Source organism: Cervus canadensis, chromosome 25 (genome assembly GCF_019320065.1).
Source record: "Cervus canadensis isolate Bull #8, Minnesota chromosome 25, ASM1932006v1, whole genome shotgun sequence".
NCBI classification, from domain to species: Eukaryota; Metazoa; Chordata; class Mammalia; order Artiodactyla; family Cervidae; genus Cervus; species Cervus canadensis.
The window spans coordinates 10,153,588-10,177,770 of record NC_057410.1 but is presented as its reverse complement, the minus strand read 5'-3'; the positions used below and the strand labels follow the sequence as shown (position 1 = coordinate 10,177,770).

Here is a 24,183-nt window from a genome sequence, read left to right as displayed (position 1 = left end):
GTCTGGTAGTCAAGTGCAGTGGTTAAGTTCAACCTGGGAATCTGACTGCTGAGGTTCAACCTTGGCTATTAACCTTGGCTGTTGTTTCCCTTTAGCTTTGGACAAGATACTTATTCTCCATGTGTTACTGTAATCTTATTTTGAAAATGAGGGTGCGGCAATGCCTGTTTTTAATAGTTATTGTAGAGAGTAAGTGGTTCATGCAAGAAGATAATAAAGAGGTCCACAGCTGCTAAACTCTCACACTAAGGTCAGAGTGACAAGGTTACAGGACCAATGCCCACACTAAATCCTACTCCTTTCCGCACTCACGTCCTCCTGTTCCCGGGTCTCTGCCATCACTGTTGTGCCGGGGCCCACGGTGGCTGTCTTCATGTCTTCACATGCGGCCTTTCCTGCCTCATCAATGTGGTGGGATCAAGTGTGTGGAATGAAGACTCTCTCATGATTCTGAAGGCTTGTCGTGTCTTCGTGTGGTGAATAAATTTATCTCAAGATTCCAGAACTACTTAAACAGCTGAGGAAAACTAAAAACACAGGAAGGCAAGCCCTCGGTTCTGTGCTTTACCCGACAAGGCTTCGATTCTTAGTTCCCTCTTGTTTCCAAAGTCCAGTTCACACTTGTGGCCATGGCAGTGAAACTGTCAATCAACAAACATTGCTTGAGAGTGTACTATTCATAAAACATAAAGAGGAATAAAAAATAATTTCATTTGTAAAAAAATCAAATATATAGGATACAAAGATTAGCAAGGATTCTGTGAGTATTATCACCCATTCCTGTATTAACTGAAGTCATGTATGCCTTTTTTTATGTCTAGAGATTTTTGGAAAATGAATGGACCTTGCAGCCCATTTGAGAAAGGAATGACAAAGTCAGTTAAGAAACATCACTTTAGCACTTCTGAATCTTCTGTTCCAGCATCTTTAGTCCTCAACAGCATCGCTTTTAATGTTGATGGTTCCATCCAATACAAAGAAAAGCCATATTATTCTGCCTCTGAAGCCCTAGAAGCTTACATTGATGATTTCCATTTAAGCTGTGAGCTTCCTGAAATTAATGATACCAAGGTTAACCTGGATCAGAGCCCTCTTGAATTTCTTGCTAAACTAAACAGGGGTAAGCTTTCATTATTCTCTGATTTCAGTTTTTAATTTATCTGTAGAAAGCTGATGCTTTGAGAAGATATATGATCTAAAAGATATTCTTCCTTGGGAAATAACTGTCCTACAGTATGTGACTGTTTTTATCAGATTGCTATATAAATTTAAGTTTCCAAAACTTTTTCAGCAAATTGAGAGTTAACAAGAAAAAACGCATCCCAGTCTTGATTTCAGAGGGAGAAAGTTCTGGCCTTGGTATAAAGCCTTGGGCTTTGTGGCTAAAAGTGTTCCACAGTCACTTGAATTCTCCAAGTGACAATTACCCCTTTATGCAATGAGAATGATATTAACCATCATCAGCATCATTCCTCACAGGCTTCTTGTGGGACTAAGTGTGTGGGGCGCAGTCTGTACTTTGTGATGGCTTTAGGGTGCTCAGGCTCTCTCTGCAGCGCGGTGAGCACTTATAATAGAGAAGGGGGACTGAGGTCTGGCCCCCATCCTGCTAATGACCCTCGAGATGTGAGAAGAGTTGCTTGGTCTCCCTGGGCTTTAGTTTCTTTGTCAATATGATGAGAAGACTGAACTTGACATCTCCATAAGTATTCAATTCTATATTATATAGAAGGCAGAAACATAAAATTGGTCAACTCCAGTATTTCTCATTGAAAAACAGTCATTCATATTTGAAGCTGAAAAAAGTTATACACCACGGACTTCCCTGGTGATCCAGTGGTTTAGACTCCACTCTTCCATTGCTGGCATCACGGATTCAATCCCTGGTTGGGGAGCTAAGGTCTCACATGCCATGGGGCACGATCAAAAAAAAAAAATGCCACTATGAAAGCAATACTGGGTATGATGCTGAATTGTGGCTGATTGAGAAACCCTTGGGAAAATAAACTCTGATAGTTAAGTTTTTTCTATATAAATAGGAATAATAAAAATAGTAAAAATGCCCACTTCTCCACTGAGCATGGTTTGTTGGAGCCTTTAGATTATGTGTACAAAAGAATATTGTGTTACAAAAGTAAGGTGGTATTTATTGATTTCAGTCTTAGATTATTATGAAAAAGATATCTACCATTTTAGTGCTTGATGTTAGAGTACATGAAACAACTTCTTATTGTTTCATAAGTGAAAAAACAGAGTAACATGAGGATTCCTGTGAATGGGACATAGTCCCACACAAGAAAAAAGCATGTTCCTCAAAGCTAAGTTGTACTGGCTATGGTTTTTGACATGGTTTGATAAATGGGCAGACATGATGTGGGGATTGCTTCTGAAACTGTGGTTTGAGTGTCTACATTATCTATGCAATTGAAGTGCAAAATATATTGTAATTTATTCAGTAACGCTGCTGGTTTTCGTGACAAGGATTTTCATTCTTCTTTTGAGGTTCGGTGGTAGAAAGAGTTGTTCTGTGTCAGTTTTTCTCCTTGAATCCAGAGAGGAAACGCCATCTAGCTGGCACTTGTCAGTGGCTGGGAATGTGAAGCAGGCACTTGGTCTCCTCCTGAGTTATTAACTCCACTCTCTGTGCTGTTCTTGACACTCCTTTGCAAAGGGAAATCGAGTGTGTACCTTTCATGATAATAAAAGTAATATATACTCTTGGCAAGAAAATTTCATAAAACACCTAAGACAAAAACAGACACCAACCATAATCCCAAAACCAGAGAAAGCAACTGTTAGTGAGTCTATGTAAATTTCTCCTTTCTAGATACAAATATATAATAGAATTGTAATATCCACACAGTACCACAACCTTGTTTATTGCCAATATATTATGAATGTTTTTTCTTGTCATTAAAATAATTCTTTACCTTTACAGAATTCGTTGTCTCTCTCATCACATTTCAGTGGTCATTAATATCTTTACTGGGCTTCCCTGGTGGCTCAGTGGTAAAGAATCCACCTGCAATGCAGGAGACATGGGTTCAATCCCTGGGTTGGGAAGCCCCCCTGGAAAAGGGAATGGCTACCCCCTCCAGTATTCTGCTTGGAGAACCCCACAGACAGAGGACCCTGGTGGGCTATAGTCCATGGGGTCGCAAAAGAGTCGTACATGACTTAGCCACTAAACAGCAACAATATCTTTATTATTGAAAATGTTGCAACTGCCACCATTGTATGTACATGTTTGTGTGCTTATTCAGTTATTTCCTTAGGATAAATTCCTAGGAATAGAGTGTCTAGGTAAAATGGTGTATTTTCAAGCATTTGTTTTATACTGTTAAATCATCTTCCAGAAAGGACATACCAATTTTGTATATTCTCACCAGTGGAGTAGAAGCATTTTTATTTCCCTGTAATCTCACTGTCTGTGGATATTATGAGCTTTTTAAATCACTGCCAACCTGCTAGGTAAAAATTGGTATCTGTGTTTATTTCGCATTTGCTTGTCTTCTTTTGTGAATTGCTTAGTAATTATTTTTACCTTTTTTATTCTGTACCTATTTTAAATCTTTACCTAGAATCTATTTTGTTGTTAGATATGGTGAAAGCCTAATTATTTTTATTATTTTTTCTAATTATTTTTTAAAAGGATTCTACTTGCCATCTTAACAATAACCTAAATTCCCATTTATACTTAGGCTATTTCTTGACTTTCTGTTCCATTCATCTGTCTATACCACTTCAGCGCTTTTATCACTCTATCTTAATTACAGTAGTTTTTAAATGGATTTTATGTCTTAACTAGAATAGAGGGTGGAGAGCTTAGGAGTCATGCCTGTTCTCATTCATTTATTCTTCCAAATGGACTTCAGAATCAATCTTGATGATTTCTAAATGCTGGTTTTCAGATTACTTAGATTCCTAACCGCGCCCTGGGCCTTGCCTGGTCCCCTGCAGCCTATTCTCCACCCTGCAGCTAGAAGCATCTTCTAAAGCACAAATCTGCCTCTATCCTGTATGTGCCGCAGGAGCTCACAATCTAGCTTCAGCTTTTCATTTCTGCTGCCACCACACACACACATACACACACATACCCCACACACCCCACAAAACATGTACATGCTATACATCAGACACACACCACACCATATGCACACACCACACACACACACCACTCACACACATCATACACGTCCACACCACTCACATGCACCACACTCACACACTCACACACACACTTGCCCGCATGCTGCGCTCCTTGTCCCATGGTGAACTGCCTCGCCACTTCTTGCCTTCGGACCTTTCACATGCTGTTTCCTCTCGCGGGAGTTCTCTCCTCCTTCCCCTCGCCTTCTTGTGGTAAACTCTCCATTCCGACCTCAATTAGGATGTCACTTTTCTCTCTGTCGTCCTAAAGTCCAGTTTAGTCGCTCCTGTTGTGTCTTCTCTTAGCACCTGTAGTGCTACATTACCCAGGGCAGCATTTACACTGTTCTATCAGACCCTGTTCACTGCCTGATCTCCCCCGCACTAGACTGGCTTGATGTCTTGTCTACCACGTCAGCCCCCCTTGTAAGCTGGCAGTGAGGGCGCAGAGTCACCTCTTGTTGAAGAATGAAGCAGCGGATGAAGGACTGCTGCTCTGGTTATATCGTGTATCATCTATGACTCCATGAATATTTTTCCTTCCATTTCTAGGCTATACCCGTTCTATCTACCATATGGCCCCTACAGAAACTACTGCCCTCCCCTGCATCTTTGTTGTCGTCCTTAATCTAGTTCATGATTTTCTTACTCAGACTAGAGAGTGGTTCGATTTACTTCCTCTTCATCAGATCAACCTGAACATGATCTACACATTGCCAGGGCTTGAAGACACTGAGAACCTTCTAAGGTATGTCTGAAATGAGGGAGAGAGATGGCTCGTAACATCAACATCTTTGAGAATCCTTTTGCTTGCATGTGTGCTGAGTTGCTTCATTTCTGTCTGAGTCTGTGCAACCCTATGGATTGTAGCCCGCCAGGCTCCTCTGTCCATGGGATTCTCTAGGCAAGAATACTGGAGTGGGTTGCCATGCCCTCCTCCAGGGGATCTTCCTGACCCAGGATCAAACCTGCATTTCTTACGTCTCCTGCATTGGTAGGCTTGTTCTTTACCACTAGCGCCACCTGGGAAACCCCTGGGACTCCTTTTAGGTCTTACAAAGTTCTCAACTGATGATGTCTTTGGGGCAACCTCTCAGAGACCCATGCCCACCACCTCTTCAGTCAGTGGGACTCATTTAGGCTCATCATGTAAGGCTCACCTCACATAATTACCGTGCAAGAGTCACTTCTGTGTTAACTCACTTCACATGTTTCTCATGTAAGACTCACCTCATATATTTTGCAGTTTTCTCAGCGCCCCCACCAGCTGGTGGTAGGACCCGTGCAGATCTTTGAACTCACATGTCTGACTGCAGTGTCTGTTTCTGAGTTAGTTCTGTGAGGCATCAACACTGTCTCACAGAACCTGGTGTAGTTAAGTGAACTGAACAAAACTGACAAACAGCCCTGAAGGATTCCTACCTTAATATGTCAGATAAGGCTGTGTTTGTCTGAAAGGAGGGGGAAGATGGGACTGTATCTGCTAGATGCACTCAGCCTACTCTAGCATATCTTAGGTACAATACAGAAATGTGGATGATCCTCTAAAAAAAGAGTTATTGCCATTCTGCACTGGCTTTTTTCATTGCACAATTCGCTGTAATGGTCTTCTGTTCTTATAGTATTGGGTTGGCCAAAAAATTCATTCGGATTTTTCCGTAAGATGTTATGGAAAATCTCAAATGAACTTTTTGGTCAATCCAATATAAGGACCTTTTTGTTTCCTGGCAATATTTTGTCTGGTTTTGCCTTGAAATTCAAGTAATTTTTTCCCCTGGCATGGAAAATGTGCTTTGGGAGAACCAGAGAGAAGGTTCTCTTGAAAGATTGATGGCAAAACTTTCCATGGCTTCTTTCACTTGAATCATTTATCCCTTGAATAGTCCTCTTTTAGTTTTTAATGCTCATATGTGGAGAAAATGATCCAGCAGTGCTTGTAACAGACTATTTCGTGGATGAGAGAGTTGTCCTTTCACAGTAATGAAAAATCATAACTATTGATTTGAAGGTAGTCTGATTGGAAAGCCAAAGTAGAGCTTCAGTGGACAGAAGAAAGAAAAAATTCTTAATACTCCCCACAGCAACTTTGAGAAACATTGTCTGGAATTTCTGTCCTACCTTGGGTGCCTCAGGACATTTTGCCACATAATCTATTTATAGTTTTGAGGTGGAAAAACAGAGAACCTGTTTTTTAAAGTCTCTTGTTATTCTAAGAGTGATAAATTTATTTTTCAAACTATGCTTGTCTGATGGTGAATCCATAAACTATTAGAATTTATTTGGTGTCAAATATGCTCTAAGTAATGTAGTTGGAATTAGGGGTCTCTGATCTAAAGAACCATAATGCCTGCCTTCAAGAACATTATAGTTTATTGGTAATTCAAGAATAATTGTACTTCAGTGTGGCTAGTACTAAGATAAAAGAATGCATTATGTCTGAGACCAAAAGAATATGCAGCAGAAGCAGGTTGGAAGATTGGAGAAGGTTCTCAGAGAAAATGACCTTCAACTGAATTTCGAAGGCCAAATAGAAGATATCAGGCCAAAAAGAGTGAAGGGATAACATTCTAGAGAGGCCCATGGGTATGTGGAAAGGCACATCACGTATTCAAGAGGTTACTGGAAGTTCAGGATTGACAGAAAGAAGAATGACGCTCTTTAATTCTGTTTCCTTAGAGTTTGTCCCAACTTCTACTTTAATTCTTACTGATGTAACTATGCTTGTACAAAGTTCACCCGGTTCCTTGTGTCATGAGGAAACAGATTTTGCTCATTCTTATGTGTAGCAATTTTTAAGAGAAAAAAGGCAGTGTGGATAATTGGTGCAGATGTTTTCTACAATTTTTGTCTTTGAAGCTATAGACTTTCATAATTAGAAAATACAAACCTTTAAACATGAAGAATTGGATCACTGTTCAAGTGGACATTTTATACTGGATGATTCCTCAGTCTTTTCTATGGTTCTACCTCCTGGAATGAGTACTTAATCTCTTCACAGCCTGCCTACTTTAGAGAGTCATTTTCTGCTTGCTGCCCCGTCCCTGTGGACCCACCTCAGTTTGATCTCCACTTCGATTGCTGCACCGTAATTGGTCCCATGACCCTGACATCCTGCCCTCAGACCACCCAGTACAGCTCGCGGTTTTATGCTGTGCATTTTCACTAAAGCCGTTCTCTCTTGCCCAAGATACCCTCACTCCCCAACACACGTGCCTCCTTTGTATATCCGACTCCCACTCACAGTTCCCACTCACTCCCAGTTCAAGCCTCATCCAGAAAGCCTTCCTAATCCTTCTCAGCCCACATACCTTGTCTCTGTGCTCCTGCTTTACCCCCCAAGGCCTGAGTACACTGATAGTGGTATCCTCAACTCTTAGTATATTATCATAAGAGTATAAATACTGATAAATACTATAGTAAGTACTAACAAATAATATGCATGCTAATAAATGCTAGCTATGACTGTAACTAATACACTAGCGACATAACCATATTGCATACAGTAATTATTATTGTATATATAATTATAATATTTAATTAATAATTACAATCATATAAATAGTTGTATATATCATTAGTGTATCAGTCATAGTCATAGCTAACATTTATTAGTATCTATGCAATTGGATGGCATCACCAACTCAATGGAAACGAGTTTGAGCAAGCTTCAGGAGTTGGTGATGGACAGGGAAGCCTGGAATGCTGCAGTCTATGGGGTCACAAAGAGTTGGACACAGCTAAGCAACTGAACTGAACTGAACTGATGCAATACATATGTATGTGTGTATATGTTTATTTACTACTAATAGTAATACCTACCATTAAGCTCCTATTATGTGCCAGAAACTACTCAGTGCTTTAGATGCATTATATTATTTAATCCTCGCAGTCACGCCCTATGAGATATTATCCCCATTTTACAAAGAAATTAAGGCACAGAGAAGTTATGTAAAATGCCAAGGGCACAAAGCTATAAGTATTGCCCCTGGATGTGTCGCCAGATAGTCTTACTCCAAAGCTCCCACTCTGGACCAGCACTCTACCACCTGCACTTTATGGGTGTTGTAAATAAAGATATAGGAATACAGTTGCAACAAAAAGAAAGAAGGAAGGAAAGGAAGAAGGGAGGAAGGAAAGAAGAGAAAGACAAAAGCGAGGAGGGGAGGGAGGGATCCTAAGACATCTTAAATATAAATTGACAGATTGATTTCATATTTTATTTCCTTGGTTCGTCTTAGAATGAACTGGTAAATGAGTGGGAATATGGCCCAAAAGATAGGAAAAACCTTTAAAATGGAGGGAAAAGCTAATAACCTGGCTGTTGGATTCTTGTCTTACTAATTATTTTTGCTGTCTTTTTTTAGAAACTATATTTTAAGGCAGTCATAAAGAGTATAATGGCCAAAGGACTGGACTTTGAGTGAGATGAACTAGGTTTGCATTCCAACGGGCCCATTTACCTGCACTGTCTCTCTGGGAAGTTTCTTTCTCTTTCCCTCCTTCCCTCCATATATAAAATAGGAAAAGTAATACCTATCAAGGATGTTATTTGAGTATTAAATACAATGATGAGTATGAACTAAACAGTTATGTGTCGCTTTGTCAGTGTACCCAGAGTAATTTGTTTACCCTGGTGGAAGAAAATGTAAAATAGGGCATTTCTTGGTAGTTTTCTTGTTGTTTTTTTAACTCTTGGCTCTCGCTCTTGCTAACATCTTACCATAACTCCCACGTCCAGTCATAACACAAATAACTCTGCTTTCACATGGACAGCTACATTCGTACACCAAGGGGAAAAGGTTTCTCTTGGTGTTTGTATGTAAGCTTATGGCATATATCTAAATGGCCCTCGGCTTTTCAGATCTGATGTGGAGTTTCAGTTAGCATTCACAAGAGATTTTTTACTCTTTATGGTGCATTTGGATTCTGCAGCTCCTCTAGTAAAATGAAGATTTATGTAGCCCACTCTTTTAAGCAGCTCAAGTAATTTATTATATCAGAGTTATGCTTGCTTAGTTATCTGTCCCAGTAATGCCCTGAAACTTGAAGTTTTATACTCTATTTATTTATGATCTTCCATTTCTCTCTCTCTCTTGTGTTATCATATGATAGACACTTACGCGAGGAAATTGTGTAACAATTTAAGATCAGTGGAGGATTTCACTCTCTTCATGGCAGATTGGCTCCCAGGGGGCTCAGTTTTTTTAATGGACAAAATAAAAAGTTGAGATCTTTAAATTGAGTAAAATTACTTTTACGAAAGATAGTTAAGCTCTGTGCTTTGGGTACTGCATATTGTCATTAATTTCATTTATTTAATTGTTAATAAATAGTCTGTGTGAAGTACAAGTATGAAGAGTAGATATTTATGTTTTAAAGAATAATAAGACATCCTCATGCCCACCACCCAGCTTAAAATATACAATATTAGGGATTGTGTGAAGCCCCTATACTCCTCTGAAAGATATCATTGATATATATCATATGATAGACACTTGCTCTGGGAAACTGCATAACAGTTTAAGATATGAATACTGGAGTGGGTTGCCATTACCTTCTCCAGGGGCTCCTCCCCAGGCAGGGATCAAACCTTCGTCTCCTGCATGGACAAGCGGGTTCTTTACCACTGAGCCACCAGGGAGATGTTGTTCAACCTGCAGTTCATTTCCAGAAGGTTTTTCATCTCCTCAAACTGAAACTCCATGCCTATTAAACAATTACTTCTGTCCTCCACTTCTACCAGCCCCTGCCAATAGTCATTCTACTTTCTATCTCTATGGATTTGACTATGTACCCCATACAGTAAAACCATATAATATTTGTCTTGTTGGGCTTGACCTATTTTCACTTAGCACAATATCTTCAAGGTTCATCTATGTTGTAGCATGTGTCAAAATCTTCTTTTTAAAGGCTGAAGAAAAAAAAAAGAGAAAAAAAAATAAAGGCTGAAGAATATTCCATTGTTCGTATTCCATTTGTCATCAAAACACAATTTAAGTGTAGAAGAATTTATCATTTTTTTTTTCTTCTATGACTTCTTATTTAAGAAATCTTATACCTAGAGGACATTAAGATATTTATTTTTTTTAATTCTAGGTAAAGTAAACATGGTATCTTAGAGAATAAAATATGAACTCTGGGAGAAATTTAAAGTTAAATTCAAAACTTCCTTTATCAGATATTTATTGAATCCTACTATATGTACCAGGGACTTCCCTGATGACTTGGCAATATAGAATCTGCCGGCAGTGCAGGAGCCTCAGGAGATGCAGGTTTGACCTCTGGATCGGGAAGATCTCCTGGAGAAGGGCATGGCAACCCACTCCAGTATTCTTGCCTGGAGAAGCCCTTGGACAAAGAAGCCTGGTGAGCTATAGTCCTCGGGGTCACAAAAAGTTGGACATGACTAAAGCAACTTAGCATGCCTACATGCACTATTTACCAGACAGTATTACAGCCCACAGATTCTTTACCCTCATGGAACTTATATTCTTTCTAAGAGAAAGACAATAGCCAAGTGAATATGTAACATGGTGTCAGGGTGTCATGAATGCTATTAATATGAACAGAGACTCAAAAAGACTCCCAGCCCTGTGAGCTATTTGGCTAACAGAAGAAAAAGAAAATAACATTCAAAGCAGAGTGAGACTGAAAGGGTACAATGGCAGCCCATAGACGGACTTCTAATCCAGGCTTGCTCCCTATTGCTGTGAGTTGGGTGAAACGCATGTATTAGTTAAATGTATTGATTGAATCACATAACTGGTATGATACCTTTCCCCTTGAAAACTTTTCTAGAATCTTTAAGGTTTATGCTTTACTACACCTTCTTGGGATAAACTGTTTAGAAGGAAATAATAGGATATTTTAAATTTTCCTGAAGCTAAAAGAACACAGTTCACTTCCAATCATAATTCTTAATTCTGTGTCCCAGGAAGAGTAATTTTTCATCATTTCCAATAAAACCAATGTTAGATTCCAGCTGAAGCACTGTAAATGGATAGCCATTTGTAAAAGAATTTCCCTATAATTAAGATGACTCTGCAGAGAAAGCTATAAAAGCGTCTTCCATGATTGGCTGCAAAAAGTAAAGCACTAAAATTGCTAAGTAATACTATAGATTTCAAAATTTATATGTATCTTTAGAGCTAGTCTCATAAAAGGAATGATTATTTAACAGTCTAAATTCCCGAAAATGATTTTCATAGTGGGAAAAAAATGTAACACATACTGCTATACTTCTTTATCTATGAACATTAAAATGTAAATTTAACCTTGGAGTGTGTGCACCATCTTTTCATGGAATTGAATGCTAAATTAAGTGTGACAGGTGATTGTGATTAATCACTACTTATTACTAGAGGAATAGAAGTCTTTGTTGCCTAATCAAATATGTAACACAATGCAAAAGGAAAATGCAGAGATGGACCATTTCAAGTAAAATATAAACCATTTCACATCTTTTTGAAATACTGAATGAAAGCATATGCATCTCCTGTGTCCCATCATTTGAGGGTCACCCTGGACTCGGACTCTCTTGAACTTGAAGGCTCAGGGTTCCTTCAAGATAGTAATCCTCAACTCTGCTGGCAACTTCAGTCTGAGATGCCCAGTAGAGATGGATGACGCCAGTGATGCTCAGGCTGTGACCAGACATAACACAGGGTAGATAATAGCACAGCCTCTGAAACACAGCTTCCTGTTCAAATTCTAGTTCCATCTACTTCTTAATAGCTAAGAAAATGTGAGCAAGTTATTAACTTCAGATAATTTCTACTCTTCAATAAAATGGGGATAATCATAACTTAATCTAGTCTTTACTGATTAAAAGAAACAACATGTGACCCTCTTTAGATGCTCAAAATTTATAAAATTTCCCATTTCCCCCTTTCTCCACTCCTTCCTTTTTGATTTTTTGAATTTGAGATGCGATTTTCACTTATAAAGAGTAATCTTTAAAAAGTACTCTTATACCTACTGTAGACATTGATAAATTCCTTAATCTGCCCTTTACTGGCCCTGGAGCAAGTCATTGCACCTCTCTGAGCTTCAGCTTTCTTATTTATGAAATGAAATTGATACCAATTCATAAGGATCATAGATCCCCGGAACTCTGAGTGTTACACCTGATATCAATATGTAATGAATCAGAGCAAGTTTATCTTAAGCAATGATTTTAAACCTTGAATTGAAGTATGAGTTTCTAGAATTCTGGAAATAATGTATGTTTATATTTGTGGACATGGCTTTTTCTGGAAAGAAACTCTTTATCTTTCAAAACGTTCTTAAAGGAGTTTATGATTCGAAAAGCTTAAAAACCACTTCCTCAACATGAGACCAAATAACACTTAAAAAGCAAGACTTTACTGCAACCTGATCAAATGTAATAATATATATCTATAAGGATGTATTAATATATATCTATAAGGAAAGTATTCATAGGAACAGGATTTGGTCCTCACTGGCAGCAGACCAGAAACGAGGATCACAGAAGGAAATATTGGCACCATCCGGGGAGGAGATGGCTTCCCTGATAGCTCAGTTGGTAAAGATTCCACCTATAACGCAGGAGACCCCAGTTTGATGCCTGGGTCAGGGAGATCTGCTGGAGAAGGGATAGGCTACCCACTCCAGTATTCTTGGGTTTCCCTTGTGGCTCAGCTGGTAAAGAATCTGCCTGCAATGTGGGAAACCTGGGTTCGATCCCTGGGTTGGGAAGATCCCCTGGAGAAGGGAAAGGCTACCTACTCCAGTATTCTGGCCTGGAGAATTCCGTGGACTATCCATGGAGTCGCAAAGAGTAGGACACAACAGAGTGACTTTCAGTTTCAGGGAAGAGAGGAAATCTTAGATAATTGTTCAAATGGTCCAACTCCAATACTTAGATCCTTCCTAACATAGAGGAGTGTTGTCAAGCTGTTCCTGTTGCAAGGGCCCCTACTTCAACAGCATTGCTATTGTTTAGATATAGTTCCTCTTGTTTTCATTCCCTCCTTACCCAGCAACCTTCTGTATATATTTTGTTTCCCATGTAGTTTGGCTTACAGTGAATATTTTTACGCTCATGACAGCTTTCTCATTATATATACATCCATCTCAATATATACCAGTCTTCTCAGTTTAGTAACAGGTTTCTCACCTCTGAGAAATGGGCTCATGCTGGGTGGGCTAACAAAGCAAGTTTCTAGACCTTCAAGACAGAGGGACTGAAGGAGAACCAGGGTTAAACTGCCAAGGAGTTGAATGCTACCTCGGAGGGCCTCGTAGGAGACAGGAGACTTACTGCCCCTGTGCAGTACTTCACATGTCATTTTCCTTGTTGGATTTCTCCAGGAAAGATGACCTACCTCATAAGATTATACAAGAATGAGATAAAAATGATATGTGTAAAATACTCACCAGGCATTGGCCCATCTTCAGTGTTAATCCCTGTTCGTTCCACTTTTCCTCTAGTTCTGTCACCTTAAAACACACACCGGTGACAATCCTCTGCTTGGATGGAAATTTCTGATTCAACCAGTTCATATGGTGGAACCCCCATGCTATGATGAGTCACCAGTCTCATAGTGACAAGGATAGTGTCATTTGCCCTTTTTTGTGTGTTATGTAGAAAGTCAGGTGGCCACAATAGATGGCTTTGTATTAAGAGAGAGAAATTTTGCCTCTTTCTAATGCTTACTGAATGAAGGGAAAAAAAAAAAAAAACAGAGCTACACTATGTGTATGCTCAGTCATGTCGCAACTCTGTGACCCCATGGACTTTAGCCTACCAGGCTCCTCTGTCCATGGGGATTCTCCAGGCAAGAATACTGAAATGGGTTGCCATTTCCTTCTCCTGGGGATATATCCAACCCAGGGATCAGCCGAGGTCTCCCGCATTGCAGGCAGATTCTTTACCATCTGAGCCACCAGGGAAGCCCATCTTTAGTATTGCTATTGTAGTCAGGTTGTGTATAGGTACTGTTTCTTTTTCTCATTATTAAATTTTCATGTTATGTTTAAATATTACCTGTAATATCTCTTTTATCCAAGCAGTAAGCAAAAGTCAATGAACAAATACTTATTAGGCATCTAAAAAGGACAAGATATTTTGTGGGGAACAAAAATGAATTAAAAAATAGTCCCCGATGCAATGATTTTCCGATCCAGCCAACGCCCAAGGAAACACTAGCTTTGCCACCTATTTTACTATCATTACCGTAATAGGAAGTTTCACTTTCTTTGTCTACTACTTTCAAATTTATCCCAGTAAATTCAGTCAGTGTATATGGAAATTTAGATCATGGCATCCAGTCCCATCACTTCATGGCAAATAGATGGGGAAACAATGGCAGACTTTATTTTGGGGGGCTCCAAAATCACTGCAGATGGTGACTGCAGCCATGAAATTAAAAGACGCTTGCTCCTTGGAAGGAAAGTTATGACCAACCTAGATAGCATATTAAAAAGCAGAGACATTACTTTGCCAACAAAGGTCCGTCTGGTCAAGGCTATGGTTTTTCCAGTGGTCATGTATGGATGTGAGAGTTGGACTGTGAAGAAAGCTGAGTGCCGAAAAATTGATGATTTTGAACTGTGGTGTTGGAGAAGACTCTTGAGAGTCCCTTGGACTGCAAGGAGATCCAACCAGTCCATCCTGAAGGAGGTCAGTCCTGGTGTTCATTGGAAGGACTGATGCTGAAGCTGAAACTCCAATACTTTGGCAACCTGATGTGAAGAGCTGACTCATTTGTAAAGACCCTGATGCTGGGAAAGATTGAGGGCAGGAGGAGAAGGGGATGACAGAGGATGAGATGGTTGGATGGCATCACCGACTCAATGGACAAGAGTTTGGGTAAACTCTGGGAGTTGGTGATGGACAGGGAGGCCTGGCATGCTGCAGTCCATGGAGTCTCAGAGTCGGACACGACTGAGTGACTGAGCTGAACTGATATGGAAATTTGGTTTTGCAGGAATGTTTTTTGGCTTTTTTGTCTCTGTATGGCAATCCCAATAAAATGCTAAGAACAGACATTTCTCCTCCCATAGTGACTTCCATCTGTTGGAGAACGTCTTTTATCACATCTGAAAGTACAGTGGGGCTTCTTTGATAGCTAAGTTGGTAAGGAATCTGCCAGCAATGCAGGAGACCCCGGTTTGATTCCTGGGTACAATGAGTACAATGTACAAAAGTACAATGAGCGGCAGAAGCAGGTCCTGCTCTGTGATTCATGAGAGAGCAACCAGACCATTCCAAGGTCTTGACTTCCTTGGACCGTGCAGACTTGTAATGATAGAATGACTCAGGTTTCAGTGTATTCCCTTAAAAGGCCCAGAAAGAGATCCTTTATTTTAAGATGCTTTTTAAACTAACCTCTATAAGCCTTAGTTTTCTTACTGGTCAAAGGAAATCTGTTCTTTCACTCAAAAATGTTATTTCTGCACAAATTGAGTTCAAAAGTCCATGTTTGTTCTGTCCCACAAGAGTTTAATAAGCTCCTTGAGAGCAAGAGCAAAGGGAAAAATAGGAGAGATTCTAGGTTGGGATTTGATGGCAAGAATTCTGAAATTTTTACATCTTCTTGAGTACCTAGCCAAAAAGGGCCTTGTATATTGGAGTTGCTGGATACAAAAACCAAAAGAAAAGGTGCTTAAAGTTTCCCGAGTTTTATATTTGATAGAGTGAGAACCTATGCATGCAAGGTATGCAAGAATTTTCAAGGGGAAAAACTTTTTAAAGTCAAATTAAACGTATCATTTTAAACAAAACCTTCAACTTTTTTCATAGAAAAATTTCAGCAGGGGAATCTAACAGATGAATGCATGCTTACAAATTCAAGTTCTGTGTTTATTTAAAGAATTCACTGCTTCATGGAGAAGGTAAACATCTCTGAATGAAAATAAGCCCAGAGTGCCTTCGTGGCATGTTTTTAAGGATGGCCTAGGTCTATAAACTAGGACTGCCTGATACATATATATATTCCCTGATATATATTGGGGTTCCCTGATAGCTCAGCTGGTAAAGAATCCACCTGCAATGTGGAAAACCTGGGTTCGATCCCTGGGTTGGGAAGTTCCCTTTGAGAAAGGAATGGCTGCCCACTCCAGTATTGTGACCTGGAGAATTCTATGGACTATATAGTCCATGGGTTTGCAAAGAGTCGGACACGACTGAGTGACTTTCACTTCACTTCACAGGTCTATAAACTAGTTACTTTTTATTTTTATAAAAATAGTGTATCTTGGTACATTGTTTTAGATTTGCTTTAATAATTAACTGGCTCCTTTCCCGGATGTTTTTACATGGTAGTTCTTCCAGAAATTGACTTCTATATAAAAGTCACATTTGAATGTTCCCTTGAGGTAAAGCTGCAAAGCAAGTTTTTTTTTTCCAGTGGGTTTTGTCATACATTGATATGAATCAGCCGTGGATTTACATGTAAATCTATGACTCAGTATTATAATGAGAGGCTTTAGAACTTCCAGGCACTGCAGATTCAATTCAGTAGGATGCGAGCTTACTGTTCTTAAGTAGGAGATGGGAAGTATAGGAGGCTGTATTAGCATTTACTTCAGGGGTATTTTTTAATAAGAAAAAAATAATTATGTGTTTATTATGAGAGGATTGGTTAAATACAATACTGTAATGCATGTTATGAAATACTACTAAAACTAGGTTATGAAATACTATGCAACAGACTAAAAGAGGCAAGATGATTTTTTCTGCAGATATTTTTAAAATAAAGACCCAAAAGAGCATATGTATAATGAGCCCCTGTATATTAGCAAATATAAATGTTTATTTATCTAGTCATGAGGTATAGTTGCTTACAATGTTGGTTTCTGTGTACAACAGAGTGAGTCGGCTATATGTATACACATATCTGTTCCCTCCCGAGCCTCCCTCTCAGCCCTGATCCTACCCATCCAGGTCACCCCAGGGCGCCGAGCTGAGCTCGCTTTGCTATACTACAGGTTCCCACTAGCTATCTGTTTTATAATTGGTAGTATATACATATATATATCACTCCAAATCTCCCAATTCATCCCACCGCCCCCATCTTTCCCCTACCTCATGTCTACACGTCCGTTTTCTACATCTGCATCTCTATTTCTGCCCTACAGCAGGGGTGTTTTGATGACGTCACTGTGCTAACTCTGCACCATGCTAGCCATCACACATTAGCTTTCCTGTTATTTGTGTCATGAAGGCTTGTCAGTTCTGTGTGTTACAAAGTATGAGGGGTTATTTACTGTAGCTGGAGTCGAACATTCTATACATCTTGTCAACTTCCCAAGAATTTCCTAATACATTAAAACCAATATTTTCATATGGAATATTTTCATTTTGGAACAGAACCTCCTCAGGTAAACTAAAATACAACCATGCAGTCAACAACTTTTTTCCTAGAAAATGATCATTGAGTACAGAGAGTCGCATGTGTCTTGCTAGCATACATGCTTGCAGCAAAGGAGAAGTCGCTTGATTATTGTATTCTGTTTCAGAGAGTAGAGTTGACATTTCTTTAAAGACAACATTCAATAATTGATTGCTGAGCCTCTACTACTTGTGAGTCTTTGGGAATATAATGGTGCACAACAGACTTAGTCCCGGCTTCTTGGAACTTACGGTGCCGTTGGGAAAAATACATTCATCAAATACTGACAAAAATAGATCAATAGTTCTAAACTGTGAAGATTTATATAAGAGTTTCTCAACCTCAGCACTACTGACATTTGGGCCAGACAATTCTTTGTCATGGGGAGCTGTCCTCTGTCACAGCATCCCTGTCCTTACCCACTACATGCCACAAGCCACCTCTCACAATCAAAAATATCTCCAGATGTCATCACACATCCTGGGGAAGGGGGAGCAGAGTCACTCACCCCTGGTTGAGAAGCTCTGATTTCTATAAAAGAGAAATGTAAGGTGTTTTAAAAATATATAACAGAGAAACTTGACCTAAATTGGTCAAGCTTTCTGATAACTGGCAGGAGAATGTTTATGTGAAGCTCTAACAGGAGGTTATAGCTAAGCTAAAATGCTGGGGAAGGGAAAAGGGTAATGGGGAGGGGAAGGGGAAAATGAGTAAAAAAAAAAAATATATATATATATATTTAGGTTTCTTTCTGAAGGCTAGTTCTCTGAATGTGATTGTTATCCTGGCAGATTCCACAGGGGCAGGGCCAGCCTTCCACTCTTGTTTAAACCCCACCTGCCTTAAATGTGGGGCTGGGAATATAGAGGCATTCAAAGAATTTTCACTGAAGGTGTACTGTTTATCCAATCTGACTATGTGCTAATCTGCTGTGCACTAAAAGATACAAATGTTACCAAGCCATGTTCTCTAGTGTCTGAGCTCATGATCTGTTAAGAACAAAGTAAAGGTACCAAGTAATCCCTCTGAGAAGGAAAGTCTTCCCTGAAGAGGTGACATTTGAAGGTGAAGGGACATTGAAGAACAGTGACGAAGAGAGAGGTTCCAGGTGGATGTGAACTTCCCCAGCTGCTTCAGGGTTGCTCTCTTACCACCTGACACTTGTGTTGTGGTTTGTCGGAGAGTCTATCATTGCCCTTAGAACTCTGGGGCACAAAGAGGTCTAAACACTCAAATGTCGGGATTAGCACCTAATTAGATACAGAAATCGGAGAAGGCAATGGCACCCCACTCCGGTACTCTTGCCTGGAAAATCCCATGGACGGAGGAGCCTGGTAGGCTGCAGTCCATGAGGTCACTAAGAGTCGGACACGACTGAGCGACTTCACTTTCACTTTTCACTTTCATGCGCTGGAGAAGGAAATGGCAACCCACTCCTGTGTTCTTGCCTGGAGAATCCCAGGGGTGGGGGAGCCTGATGGGCTGCCGTCTATGGGGTCGCACAGAGTTGGACACGACTGAAGTGACTTAGCAGCAGCAGCAGCAGATAGAGAAATAGATAGACATAGATATCCAAATCTATTTATATATCTGTATATCCGAATCTATCTGTGTGTGTGTGTGTGAGAGAGAGAGAGTGTGTGTGTGTTAGCCACTCAGTCGTGTCCGACACTTTGTGACCCCATGGACTGTAGCCCATTGGGCTCCTCTGTCCATGGAATTCTTCAGGCAAGAATACTAGAGTGGATCCATTCCCTTCTCCATGGGATCAAACCCAGGTCTCCCACATTGCAGACAGATTCTTTACTGTTTGAGCTACCTAAGAAGCCTGGTTCATCTGTATAAAGAGGTGCTAAAAAAGGGAGAACTGGTTGCTAATTAGACAGAAGCATCACTCGTTCACTCCCGCCACCTATCTGATTGACCCCTTCCTGACTACACCGTGAACCTGCCCACTGTCACAGTAACTCTTGTAAGACACCTGGGAGCTGTTCAGTCAATATTGTGAATTTTTGTTGAATTAATGAGTGAATAAGCAAATGGTGTGGTATTTTCCTTTTGTTTGACATGCAGAATTCTGATGATTGAAGAAGATCCAGGAAAACCAGTTAGGGGCCTTGTGGTCCAAGACACAGATTTGGCAAACTTTGGTCATTGTGTTGAATTTCAGGGTTGCAGTCTCCTTTCTAGCGTAGAGCATAAGATTAGACACTGCTTTCTGCCATGAAGAAACCATTTGATGAAGAGCCGATAGTATTACAGTCTTCCTAAGGTGGGCGTTGAGCTGCCTTGAGAGATGAGGAAGGACATCTAGGTGTTCTTCATCGAAGGAAAAAGTACATCTGTCCTCATGCTCTGTAGGACAGATAATGGCTCAACAGCCAGTGGCAGATTGAGCAAGGGCCTGATCTGTGATCAGAAAATAGAAAGGCACAGCATGCAGTGACATTTGAAGCTGAATATCCATGCAAATGAATTACTTGGATCAAGCGGAGATGGTCAGAGAGCATAAGAGCATGACTTCTGGCAAAATAGCATCCATGCCAAGTCCCAGGGTGTCCCCACTCAGCATCCTTTCTTTTTTCCACCTGCAGAGTCACCTCTAGAAAGAAGTACATCTCTCGCTCATCAGGATTCTAGGCTCACTTCAGAACAGTGAAACGTGGTGTTGTGATGCTGGCTATACCTGCTTTGAACTGAGACAGGAACACCTTCTCACCTTCTCAGCTCCCAGGAGGAAAGGACAGAATGTAAGCCAGTGGCACAGAGAGAGGCCAAGAGAAATAAGGGCAAGGCCAATATATTAGGGCAAACCAGAAGCAAATGTTTTCAAGATACGGGTTACCCAGCTACTCCTAGCTTCTACTGGCTTATATGCAAAACACTGAAGAAGTATAGCCTCAATTTTCTTAGTAGAAACACTATTATGTACCTCCATTCAGTATATACATGTATATGTGTGTGTGTAATTACATGTGTATACACATATGCTTGTACATGTATGTTGTGGGCTTCCCGGGCAGTGCTAGTGGTAAAGAATTCGCCTCCCATGTAGGAGCCACAAGAGACGTGGGTTCAAGTCCTGAGTCAGGAAGATCCCCTGAAGTAGGAAGTGGCGCTGCACTTCAGTATTCTTGCCTGGAAAATTCCATGGACAGAGGAGCCTGGTGGGATCATGGGGTCGCAAAAGAGTTGGATACAACTGTGCCCCCCCCACACACACATATGTTGTTAGAACACAGTATATATGCACCTTGTTTATATTAATTTGTAATTAAACTTTTGTTTGACTTTTTTAGCATGTAGTTTAAAAACAAGTATACTTTTCTTATACATTTGAGTGTAATGTGCTTGCTCTGGCCTCTGCCTGGAACCATCCACCCCAGACATGGGGCTGCCCCTTGTGCTTCTTTGAGTCACAGCATATCTTTGCTCTTACCCAAGAACTCTCAGTATCTGAGATTCTTAATAGACATGAAACAGATATTTGTATTTGGAAGATAAACTTGTAAATGTCTCTGAATACTCTTTATGCTATGTATATTTTTGGCAGAATTCTTATCTAAATAATCCCTGACTCCTCAAATTCGACAGGTTATATCCATTTAAAATTTATGCTTGCAAAATTTTTCTATCTCAGTAACATTTTCCATCAAACTCTAACATTTAGAGAATTGCTTACATAGACTCAAGCTTTAAGATTAATTCCATCATTTTGAGTTTCTTCATTTTATGCAGATAGTCAGAGGGTAATTATATTAAAAGATAACTAATACCAATTATGTTTTTCCTTATGTAACAGTACATATGACTATATTTCAGTCTAAATTTATAAATATTTTGTCACTTTATTGAGTCCCTTTGAAAATTACTGTAGTAATTTATAATATTATAATTATTCATAAAAGAATGTTATAAGACCTTGTTACTGTTCAGTCAGTAAGTTGTGTCTGACTCTTTGTGACCTCATAAAGTACAGCACACAAGGCTTCCTGTCCTTCACTATCTCCCAGACTTTGCTCAAGCTCATGTCCATTGAGTCGGTGATGTCATCCAACCATCTCATCCTCTGTCGCCCTCTTCTACCCTTGCCCTCGGTCTTTCTGGTCATCAATTCACATGGCAAAGTATATCTCTGAAAATCTGTCCATTTGTAAATCTGATGCATGAGCCAGATCAGGGGGTCAGTTTAGTTTTGGGTAAAATATATAGTAAGCCATCCACAATGAAAGGATTATAAGATACATAAAAGACAACTTCTGAGCTATATTGGTTAACAAAAAATGAAGCTAGTATAATTATATGTGACTTGGAGAACATGGCTGCCATCTGGCCCTTTGAAAACCTGTCTTCAAATGGCAGATTTATAAGTACAGGGTCATGACAGATGTGAACATGTGTCTTCTCCCCCCTGAGACCTTCCTGCCATTTATTTTAAACAAAGAATAACATTACAAGCTTACCATCTACAACAAACCTTACCATTTTTCTGGAAAAGGAACTGAAATACATGTTCTAAAAGTAAAATATAGCCTTGTCTTGGTTTTTATTTGCATTTGGCTTTTAAATATGGCAAAAAAAAAAATGGGTTTTCACTTTGAGCTATTTCTAAATGTTATGTTGGAAATTAGCTGCAAATGTTACATTCTGTGGAACAAGTTAAACTGGAAATGTTGTCCATGCTAAATGAAATATACCCACTAGCATTCTTAACCATGAATGAGAATTCTTGAAGGAAAAATGTACTTTTCATATAACTTAAAAAGATTCACTGCATAATATGAGAAATTTCACATGAGGAAAACTAAATAATAACCACTGTCTTTCCTTAGAGATATATTTAAAAGGGCAAGAGGTATGAAAATGAATGTATTTGCTATTAAGCATCAGCCTACTGCTTGCTGCAGAGAATGATTTTGATTCTTTACTGTATGTCCTGAGTATAAATGATTATTTTACAGGCTTTATTTCTCTAATACATTCAGAGAGAATCAATAAATTATATTTATTATTCAGATGCAAGAGATATTTTGCAATTTATCTAGTGGTAAATCTCTAATGCATCCATTTTGCCTTAAAATGTTACTGTCCTTCTTTTAGGGGATTAATTCACAACTATGGTACCTATTATAAACTTTGACTTAAATCATTTTGTTGTATATTTTTGTACTTTCTGAAATGAGGTGTTTTGTTTCATTATTCAAACTAAGGTAATGAGATTGTCTTCTATGTCACTGTATTCTAGCCTTTTGAAAGGGCAAATATGAATATGGAAAAAGAGGATCCAATTGAAATAATTTTCTTATAATTTTTTCTAGTATCTCAAATCATATAATGGCTTAATTTCCTTGATATTGAACACACCTTTTTATTTTTTTTTTTAATGGAGGGTATTTTTTTCCCCTTCTTTGTTTGATCTTTTGACCACATGGCTAGGCGTGTGGAAACTCACTTCCCTGACCAGATACCAAACCCGCACACACTGCATAGGCAATGCAGAGTCTTAACCACTGGATCGCCAGGGAAATCCAGACAAACCTTTTTAAATGGGATAATACTGAGGGTAAAAGTTCTATTTCCTTCATCTAGCGTAGTGCCTGGTACCTAGACAGTACTGAATAAATGATTGAATGAATGAAGGAAGGGAGGAAAAAAGGAAGGAACTGTGTTTAAAGAGATACCTTGATATGTAATATTAATAATAATGTGGCTGGATTACTTTCATTGAAGGCAACTGAAAATCAATAAAAGAAAATAGTTCTATTATTCATTAGGGTATAAGCTGAGCTTCTACCAGCTAGAGTTGAGAAAAGGATCTAAGGGTCATTTTAGATAGTTATTTAAATACATTAATCAAATTTAAAGAAATATCAGAAACCAAGTAAAAAGTTTTATTTTTAATTCTGAGAATGAGTATGGTCTATCTGTACTTGAAATGCTCAGTGCTTCCCTCAGCTGAGCCTCCGGAGGGAATGAGGAAGTGAGCTCAGGTTCTGAGAAAGGAAGTTCAAAGATTTAAGGGATGAAAGGTTTGTGAGCCCCAGTTAGGAAACGTGGGACTCCCCAGAGATAAATCGACCCTAAATCTGAGGGGAATGTGAGCAAAGTTTAGAACCTCATAAATATTATGAACTTGACCTTCCTTGTAAGTCTGAAATGTTCAGATATATATTGTTTCACATTAGGTGGAACTCATCACAGGCAAGAGATGGTACAAGCTGACCAATTCTACAAGCTGACCAATCCTTACTGGGCTCAAGCCCAGTTAGTAGCTGTGTGACCGTGGGCAAGTTGCTTAACATTTCTGTGCTTTTATGTCATTCCCTGAAAACTACAGATAATAATGGGACCTACCTCCTCAGGCTGTTATGAAGATTAGATGAACTAATATTTATAAAGTACTTAGAATAGTACCTTGATTAATGGTCTGTTAAATAAACTTTTCAAAAATAGAAATCTGGGAATTTTAGGATGTATCTCTAAATTATATACCTTCCCATGAGAACATTTAACTACTGCTAGAAATAGAACACTGGGTTGGAAAAGCTATTAGTCTGCTTTATTCATTAATTCATCAGATATTTACAAAGCATATAATGTGCCAGGAATCATTCTAAATACTAAGGATATGGTGATAATAATAAATTATAGATAGAGTTGCTGTCCTTGTGGATCT

General features: G+C 39.3%; 1 protein-coding gene across 6 annotated transcripts in view; it reads left to right on the top strand.

Annotated features, from left to right (window-relative positions):
- Positions 1-24,183, top strand: part of GRIP1 (glutamate receptor interacting protein 1) — a 718,721-nt gene that overhangs the window by 460,180 nt on the left and 234,358 nt on the right. The gene's annotated exons all lie outside the window — the stretch shown is intronic.